The following is a 10,420-nucleotide window of genomic DNA, read 5'->3' on the forward strand; positions in this document are numbered from 1 at the left end:
GAATGATAAACGTAGCTCTGGGAAGGGCTCTGACTCTAGTGTGCCATTGGTTAATCCAGATCAGATTGCCGAGATAGTATTGAAAAAGATGGGGCAATACTACAGAGCTTCCTACCAACCCCAACCATCATACATGCATACTGTACCTACAGACTGTACCTACAGGCCCGTACGTCTGTGGAGGATGTGGAGGTAGCCATAAAACCGAGCAGTGCCCAACCTTTTCACCATTGGTTGGCAATCAACCAACAAATAAGTGGTGCCAACTTTGTAAATGGAACTACACACATGTGACTTCGGACTACAATCACATTGCAAGGATACAAAGGGAACAAGCTCCTACTCTAGAATGTTTTTTCTTAGAGCATTCTTGGATATATCCAAACACTCCAAAGCAAACATGCTCCCAAGATTTCCTAGACCTATATTCTGGTATAAATTCATCTTTGCGTATACAACATGTATCACTACAAGCATTTGTCCTTTACTGCGCCGACAATTTTTTTTCCAGGGGAGATAGATGGTTTTGGCTCCCAGCTCTCGTTGTCCCCATAATTGTCGATACAAGCATCAACATAGATGTCACTATGCGCGCCAACAAGATAAAGGAAACCAATGTTTATACGAATTCTACAAAATTATTACCGACACTATAAAATATTATCGATGCTTACATCGACGGTGTAAAAATAAAAAATCGAGATGCTTTTCTTTGTACTTTTTATTTCAACTGAGTTTTCTCACTCCCGCCTTGCTCTCTCTCTCTCTCTCTCTCTCTCTCTCTCTCGCCTCGCTTCCCTCTTGGCCATCCCTCCTTCACCTCTTGCCCATCCCTCCCTCACCTCTCCACTACTACAGATCTCTCATTTCACGCAGGTAATGGTTTACTCTCATTTTTGGGTTTTTCAAAGTTTTATAGGTCTTTCCTCCTAGGTTTCGCACCACACTACAAGCATTTAAGAAGCCAAGCTATCCACAGTAGGTAAGAGACGATCTTTTGTAATGCCTTTTCTTATCATGGCTATGGTATCGTTACATACTCGAGTGCTTGAGAGTTTGTTATTTTAGGCTTCGGATCATACATAAACATACATGCTCTCATAGCTCGGTTCTTTGGTTTCATTATGCATAGACATTAGGTGAAATATAACTCTCATTTTTGTCCCTTAAGGATTTTCACACCTCCTCTCTCTTAGCAAAATATGCTCATGGAGAAATTTTTACAAATCAAAACAAAAGTTGGTGATGATTTTACATTTGGAATCTACTTTTCAAGACCTTTCCAATGATATATAACATGATGGGCAATTTTGCATATTTAAGAAGTACCCAAATTGGTGATGATGTGGCATGTTATCACCAATTTGGGGACCTCTGGAATATACAAAATTGCCCATCATGCTATATATCATTGGAAAGGTCTCCAAGAGTAGATTCTAAAGGTCCAAACTCTTCTCACTTTTGAGTTGATTTGTGAAATTTTCACTATTAGGGGACATTTGGACATATTGTGGGTCTTTTACTAATGAAAGTAATTAGCAACAGACCAATAGGAATGGAGGATTGTACACATTTGGTCTCCTTTGAATATAGGGAGGGAGACTAGGATAGGGAGGGGGACTAGGCTTTCAATTCTAATAGTTACACTTGTCCCTTAAAAAAGTACGGGGTTTCGGGTAGGTACCATTTTTGTGGCTCAAAAAATCCATAAAATTTTGAAATTTTTGAGATCCTCCCAAAAACCCATCTCAAATTTCATTGTAATCCAAAATTTCATTTTCAAGTCCGCTTTCCCTCTTGAACGTCGAAATTAAACTCTTCCTCCCTTTCTATTCCATCTATATCTCATTTGCCCAACCCTAATGAAACCATCAAAGGTCGAAACCCTAAACTTTCTCCTCCATCTTAATCTCCCTCCCTTCTTGGAGCTCCATCTCTTTCATCTTCAAGGCTCCCATAAAACCCTAGTTTACACATCTCTTTCCTTTTTACTCTAACCCTAACCTTTCTACTCTAGCTTCCAAGAAGATATGGCCGCACCAAGAAGACCAAAAGACGAGATTGAGGAGATATCCTTGCACAACAAGAAGGACGATGATGGTGCTTGGGTGGGAGAGGCATTTCGTAAGAGCGCTTGGGTTTATCTACAGCCTGCTGAATGGGGCCTCACCGAGTTCGACGGTGAAATGTACTGGAGCACCATTGGAAAGTCATTTACAACGCTTCAAGAAGGCAAGCAATGGAAAACTAGTGGCCACGGTACAATATGTTTACACAGCATGAGATATCCATCTTTGCTAACAAACTCAATTTCCATACAATTGTTAGTATCGCAGGTAGAAAGGGGCATGTGCGATTTTTTGATAGAGATGTGAACTTATTTCTTGTTTGCAGATATTTTTCCTTAAAATATGGTAGAGGAGCAGCCATTGGAAAGCCTTACCGGAACATTTCAAGCATTACATGCAGACATCGGTGAGGTAATGTTTTCTTGTAAAACAAGTGCATAACTTCTTAAGGAAAAGGTCTTCTTTTACTGGCACTCCTATCTGGTGGTGCCAAAGCTCCAGGACGGTGGGTTTGGTAAGCTTAGATAATCACATCTCCACCCCTATCTTCTATATAATGGCCAAATCCAGATTCTTGGAGTGTAATGGTCATGAAATCAAAGATGCTTTGTGATATACAAGGGTCTTTGAAGTTTGCAAAGCCCTCTCGATTTGTGAATCTTAGTTGGGTATGCCCAATACATCTTTTTGCCAATATCAAACCACACTTTCTCAAACCCACCAAGCCTTTAATCTAAACAACCAACGCTCAGCAGAGTGCTACCCTCTATTAAGAAGGCTAGACTCCTTTGAATCCCCCTCTAGTAAGGAGCTTTGGGAAGAAATGAGCCAACAAAACACAAACATAAGTGGAGGAACATCAAAACAACTAGAAACATGACATACCATGGTCCTCTGAGCTCTAGACTCACCAACAATTGGCTCTATAAATAGCACCTTACATTCATGAAGAAGGCAATCAGCCTCCTTAGTTTTAGTTGCAATGAATGAGCGGGAGCATGACCAGGACTCTCAAGGTTTTCTCCCATAATAGGAGGCAATCAAACTGCAATCAAACTATGTCCAACACCACAATGTTTCAAACATTTGGTGTCAATTTTGAGCTGGGCTTATCCTAAGTATACCATAACATACAAGCATCCCAAAAATTGTAGTTACGGTAATCGGAACATGTTTCTTTGTATCTCTCTCTCCATAGGAGCCTAGAACCCTAACGAGAAAACCAACTTCTTGTTCTTTTCCACTTGGATGAGGAATGGGGAACAGGGGGAAAATTAATGTCAGGTAGTACTACCTCAACACAAAAGGATCCACATAAGTATTTATACATTGTTTCCTTAATCACATCGCACAGAGTGAGCGTACAAACTTAAGGTAAGGTTGCTGAGAGACAATAATTCCATAATCCATCATGACACATCATAAATCAACTCGTGTGATCCGAAGATGTCGACCATAAGCCCACATACTACTATAACATTACACCTCAGAACAAGTAGAGTGATACTATGTGAGTTTGGGAATTACATGTGATGTAAATTTGTCTATAGAATGAGAGAATTATTTGCTATTAACTTACTTTAAAATCGCACCCATGGAATCTCTCAACCTCATCCACGAGAAACCGTTATCCCCTCGCTCGCCACCCTATCCAAATCTTTGTTTCTCATAAACACCTACCATGTTTGTGTGCAAAAAGGTATCAGGTAATGAAATGGTAGCCTTGCTTGGAGACCAATGGAGAACTGTAGAAGGGATAACTAAGGGGATGACACATATAAGTGCAATATAGTTGAGTCTAGTGTCTCATTTTTGTATCTCAAAGCTCATGCCACACTACACATACGCTTCTAGTATGAGCGGTGGATGAAAAATAATAGTTGTTGGGTTCCAATGCAGGCACTATATGAGCGGTGGATGAAAAATAATAGTTCGGTGGATGAAAAATAATAGTTGTTGGGTCCTAATGTAGGCAGTAGATGAACAAGTTGTTTTGCCTCACGACATATGCGTTCGGTTGCCCAATGGTGCACTGGAAGTTGTAGGTGCAAGTACACATTGGAGCCTCCTAAATATTAGAGAGCACCTCAATATCATGGGAGGTGAGGATATTAGCAGAGCACAATTCAAGGTGAACAATAGGAAGATTTGAAAACAACTAGAGCCAAAGACCTTGGTAGATCCCGCTTGGGATGTTGATGGTATATCGCTCAGTTAATGGGGATTTTGAATTTTGTGAATTTTGAAGCTACTTCAAGTATGTTAATTTTGTAAAGTCCAAAAGTATACTGAGCAATGAACTTTTGTCTTGTAACATCTATGAATTTAGAATTTTATATTAAAGTTATAATATAAGTCAGCAAATTTACTCTAAAGCTGTCTTGTATGTGCACAATAATGGTCAGCTCAAGGTTCCTATTCCAAAATGGTTGTGGCACACAAATTTACAGCACATGGTTTTTTTATGTCGATAGTTTTGGAGTGCATCCAAAATAGTATATAAAGATCAGTCCATAAGGGAATTGAGAACATAATATCTTACAGGCTACAGCTTATAAGCTCTATACAAAAGCCGCCCATGGATGCAAATTCTTCTAATGAGAGGACTATTCCTAGCAAGGTTGCTAGGCTAACTATTTTAGCTGTTTCTTCTGATGATGACTCCTATTCCTCTGTTGGGGATACAGATGATCAACCTATCCAGATATTTGAAAGCTTCAAGAGAGACCTTGAAGATGTAGACAAACTGATAGATGAAGCCAAAGAAGTGCATCAAAGAATTCTTCAGACAGGAACAACCGAGAGAAGAAGACGGAGGAAAAATCTGTCATTGTGAAGAATTAGAAAGGTCTTGTATCGAGGGATTTAGGCCCAATAGAAGTCATTGTAAGACTTGTACTGGAACTATTGTATCTTAGCAATGACTAATGTGATAAAAAGTTTCTACACGGACATGTGTCTACTCTACAAAGTACTCATAACGATTTTGAAGCAAACGTCTTTAAAATTCAGTTTTAACCAAAGATAAGTTATGAGAAAAAAAATTCTCAACAATCTATTTTATTATGGCAAAGCACAATACTCACAAAATACAAAACTGAGTAGCGCTAAATAAAAATATAGAATGTTTATACAAAAATGAGCCGAGCTCAAAAAAAATACATAAACTTTACAACGTTGTCTCTGGACATATACAAAATGCCTCTAAGCGATTTCAGGCTCTCTAGCCTCATCCTTGGCCTCCTCCTTTGTCTCCTTTGTTGTTGGCACCTTGCCTACCTTGTTCTTGCCCTTGCCTGCAAATTGAAGATTCCTCTTTGCCTTGCCCTTGCTTCCCTTCTCAGGGACTCCTTGTTTAAAGCTGAAATGCTTAATAGGGGAATGAAATGAGATCTTGTTCTCTTCTTTGATGCACTAGTGCCAGCAATTGGTGGAAGTGGCGAGTCAGGGTCATTAGGCGTAATTACATTGTTAAGGATAATGTTTATTGCCTTTGCCCACACACTCCACAGCTAGAACTTGTCTGAGTAAACAGACTCCAAAACAACATAAAAGTCAATTAGAATAATGTGGTATCTCTCATGAAATGAACATAGAGAAATTATATTACAGTGACAAGAAACTTACATAGCTATCAGAATTTGTATGCTTGGAAAGGAGGAATTTCCAGAAATTTGTGACTACGTGCCAGCCACAAGAGTGCGAATCCTTTTGGTGCATAGGAATGGGTTGGTTGAGAAATTTCCACTCTATATCCTTTTTTTATTCCAGGACAGAGTTTTAATCAACCTCTTACATGCCCTACAGTCAACAATATAAAGAATGACTTACAATCAACAATTAGGAAGTAAGAAGGAAATGATATAAAGTATAATGACTTACAATTTAGACTGTTCGTGCATTCTGAGAAGGCTATTCATAAAAATTGTCCGGCATTTCACCACATTAATGAAACAAGTAGACCAATGCCCTCTGAAATTGAGAAAGTAAACAAAAAATATAAGAAACCTAACACAGGCAACTAACTTAAATTCCATCAACAGCTTGAAATCCAAAGAAAATACATACTTCTCTATATATGGCAGCACAACAAAGTAGGTACCCGGACTAACTCCCTGGAGATAAGGAGCAAGGTCCTTCAGACCTCGACTGGTCAATTAGGATAGTTGATACCAAAGGATCACAAATATATACTTGCTTTGCCTGGTGTGGAGAAAGCTCTTTCAACATTACCCTGCAGATTGAATTAAAAACATTACCCTGCAGATTGAATTAAAAATATTAGGAAAGAGAAAAAGAAATCAAAATAAGAAAGCATTCAAAAAAAGGCAAAGAGTACACACCTTAAACAAGTAAGCACAATACTTTCATTGATCTCTATATTCTTTTCAACGAGCACATAAACATCCATTGGAGTGATATGGAGGTTCTCCTCCTCCTCGACACTGTACGAGACATTGCATATGATCTGACCAGGCACCGCCTTAAGTCTATCGTTATTCTCTCCCTCCAGCTTCAGAAGGTTTTCTGCCAATTCATCCCTAACAACATTCTCTTCTAATACTGTCTCCTGTCCCTTCAGATCTGCCCCCTTTACAAGCCTCTTCCGCCCTTGTGGACCTGGTGTTGTCACCTCTTCAATAACCACCTTGTCAGCAGCCTTGTTCCTCAGGAAGAATGGAGAGGATTTCTACTGCGTTCCTATCCCTGAATGGTAGAGGTCACATTAACTTTTCATACCTATACCTAACTCTGCTTACCAATGTCATGTCCTTGTCAATTAGTGTGACCCTCCTCACATGGGCAGCACAAATGTTACTATCATTTAATAAGTCTATAATAAGGAAGTCCTCGCATGACTCTTGAAGACATGCAAGGGCACTACTCTTGAGGTTGGTTAGGCAAACCTCACTCGTTGATGTATGCCTTCTTCTTTGAGTGTGTTAGAAGTATTGGGAAAGGGTTGGCTTTTGTGGGAAGGGATGCCTCTCACACAAAGTTTGTCACCATGTTATCCTTTATTGTATTGGGTCGAAGGGTGCATGCCTCTCACCAACTTCATCACCATGTCACCCTTTTCATCCACACTCACCGACTTTGTCACCAAGCTTCTAAATATTTGTCCTTCAATACAATTACTTTAAATATTTGGCCTCCAATACAATTACTTGTTGATACACGTGGCTCAAATTCAAGAGCTCCTACTCTAGAATGTTTTTTCTTAGAGCATTCTTGGATATATCCAAAGACTTCAAAGCAAACATGCTCCCAAGATTTCCTAGACCTATATTCTGGGATAAATTCATCTTTGCCTATAAAACATGTATCACCGCAAGCATTTGTCCTTTACTGTGCCGATAGTTTTTTTTCTAGGGGAGATAGATGTTTTTGGCTCCCAGCTCCCGTTGTCCGTAATTGTCGATACAAGCATCAACATAGATGTCACTATGTTTTTGGCTCCTAGCTCCCGTAGTCCGTAATTGTCGATACAAGCATCGTCGACCATGTTACATTTTCCTCATGGAGCAATATAATGCAGATTATACGGAGACCTACCTGCCACAACTTCGTGAGCATCTCCCGCACATCCGGCATTTGTCGTAGCTTCTTCAAAAGATCAGCATAAGCTTGTATTGTCGTTGTTGGTGCTGCCGTTGTTAGCTATCACTACAAGACAATGCTGCCAAACACGCGTTTCATACACGCGATAAATTACGAACGCGTGTATGGTCGCGCTTGTATTTGAATAGAATCAGGCGCGTGTATTTTAGCATTTAAGTTCGCGTGTATATTTGCATTTATCAACGCGTGTATAAACGCGTTTATATACACGCAGTAATACACGGATAAATACACGATAATATTTACGGGTTAATACTCGCTATTATACACGGATAAATACACGCCACTGTACACGGATTAATACACGCATGGCAGAGAAAAACTGAAAAAAAAACTGAATTCCTTAACAAAATTAAAAACTATTTTCCTTAAACCATCTCATAGTACATTACAGTATACATCATTACACAATCCCACTACATGCATTTACAACAATGAAATATATTCAAAAATAAATCATGCATATGAGATGATAGAAATGTCATCAATTTAGGGTTCGATCTCATCTTCAATAAGATCCATCCTTGCCAAACGATCAACATCAATATCCATTTGATCAATTGGTAAGGCTACGATTAAATTTATTCGACTATCGATATTCTGTACTCCATTGATAATGGTATCGATGTCCTGATCATCCTCATCAACATCACCATCATCCTCAATGGTAGGGTCATTCTCATGATCATGAGAAATGGCATGCTCATCCTCATTATCACGATCATCTCTTATTTCTTGATCATCGATCACAACATCTTCAATGGCATATTCGACGTCATCTTCATTGCGGCTTGTTACATCCTCCATATGCTCCATATCAGTGAATGTATTATACATGACTTTGGAACGTGGTGCAATAGGGATGACGTACCACCATTTGATGTCATGCACCATTGGTAGATAGATAACCTACTCAAATACACACAGTACAGTAATTAATTAGCATATCAAAAGTCAAGGGGTACGCGAGCTTAGATATATATGTACATGAAACACATTAGTAAAAAAATGCATACCTGCTCACATTGTTGTGGCAATACGAGCCTATCTTTCTTTGTTTGCCAGAACTTTGTAGAGTCAATAGTTACATATCCACTTGCATGGCGTTTTATCGTTGCATCAGGCCCTTTTTCCACCACGTTCATTTGCCATTTGACATCCAAAACATACACAAAGAAGCGACGAAAGTCAAGCCTAAATATGTCTTGGATTATGCCACAATAATCATCCATTTTTCCATTAGCTCCCTCAAAGCTACTAATGACACCGCAATCTTGTGTATTTCTCTTTTCATCAATTCTTTGTGTTCGAAAATGCTTGCCTTCACACCATATAGCATTGAACATAGTGCACTGGACCAAAATAGAAGCAATATTTGTGTAAGCAATGTGAATAAATATTAAAAGCAAATCACTTACAACTAATGCAAAACATTAGTTCTATGTACCTTTGACATGCATCCTCGTGCATACTCCCATTCTTCCGCCGTGATATGCAGCCCCTCGTCGCTCTCTGCTCTCTCCATTTCCTCATGCAACCAATCAACATGGATATCATTCGGAAGTGTTGCTAGATGCTTAGGGTACGCCTTCCGAGAGCCATGTTGCCTCCGAAAGAGAGCTCTTTCTGCTTGCCTTTTTGTCTTTGCATCCTCATATCTTGTAACCCATCTGCTCATCACATCACTATTAAGGATACAAGTGAAATTGAGATCATCAATCAATGTTCTGTCAATTACTTTACTCTGTCCTTTTCCTTGAGGCACAATAGAGGTCATCCTCAAGTCCTCTTCATTGCTCCATAGTCGTGGCAAAGAGCTGTCCACCTGACCAAGAAATTCTGAAATATATACAAGAGACTCTTGTATCAACCAACCCTCGGCCATGCTTCCTTCAGGCCTTGCACTTTGCCTCACAAAGTCTTTTAAGGTCTTCATGAAGCGCTCTAGGAAGAACATCCAACGTGCATGCACAGTACCACATAAAGCAATTTCGTCCACTAAATGCACAATGAGATGTAGTTGACTTGTGAGAATGGTTCGCGGAAAAGTCTCCTCTACCAAACAAACCACCTCCACTGCCATAACACGCGCATCATCCAACGTGGCTGGATCAATTGCTTTGGAACTAACATATCTGAAAAATAAATAAATAGTACGTTATACCTCATGCACGTTCATTTTGCAAGGTATAATGAAGGGTGATCTGAGCATGGGTTTTACATACCTCACAAGCTCGCCCATCTTGTAAATACATTTTTTCAAACTCTTATTCGCACAATGGTCGATGCTAGTAGGTAGTATGAACTGCGCACATAAGAGCACATTTATGGTTTATGGCATTACAAAATTTAATTTCAACGTACGTACAAGACTTGGAAAACACTTACTTGAAGCATCTTGTGCCAATCGTGGGACTTCAACCCATATAGTTGCTCAACGCCTCTTTTCTTAGTGGTTGTAAAGGCTCCCTTCAATGATCTCATGCATCCAGTGGGAGTACGCAAAGTGGTGATGGCCTGCTTTACCTGCTTCTCCTCTTTCTTTGATATAATCCATGGTGCAGGCGGAAGACGAACGTGTCCACCCACCTCTCGTGGCCAAGCTTGACGCATACGTCCTGCGACCCGCAAGTCCTCACGTACGCTGACATTGTCTCGTTTACCAGTAATATGTTCCCAAATACCAGATCCCACATTCTTGAAGATGTGCATGGGATCAAGAAGATGGT

This window comes from Cibotium barometz, chromosome 56 (genome assembly GCF_041138505.1).
Source record: "Cibotium barometz isolate CiBa-2024 chromosome 56, ASM4113850v1, whole genome shotgun sequence".
Taxonomy (NCBI): Eukaryota; Viridiplantae; Streptophyta; class Polypodiopsida; order Cyatheales; family Cibotiaceae; genus Cibotium; species Cibotium barometz.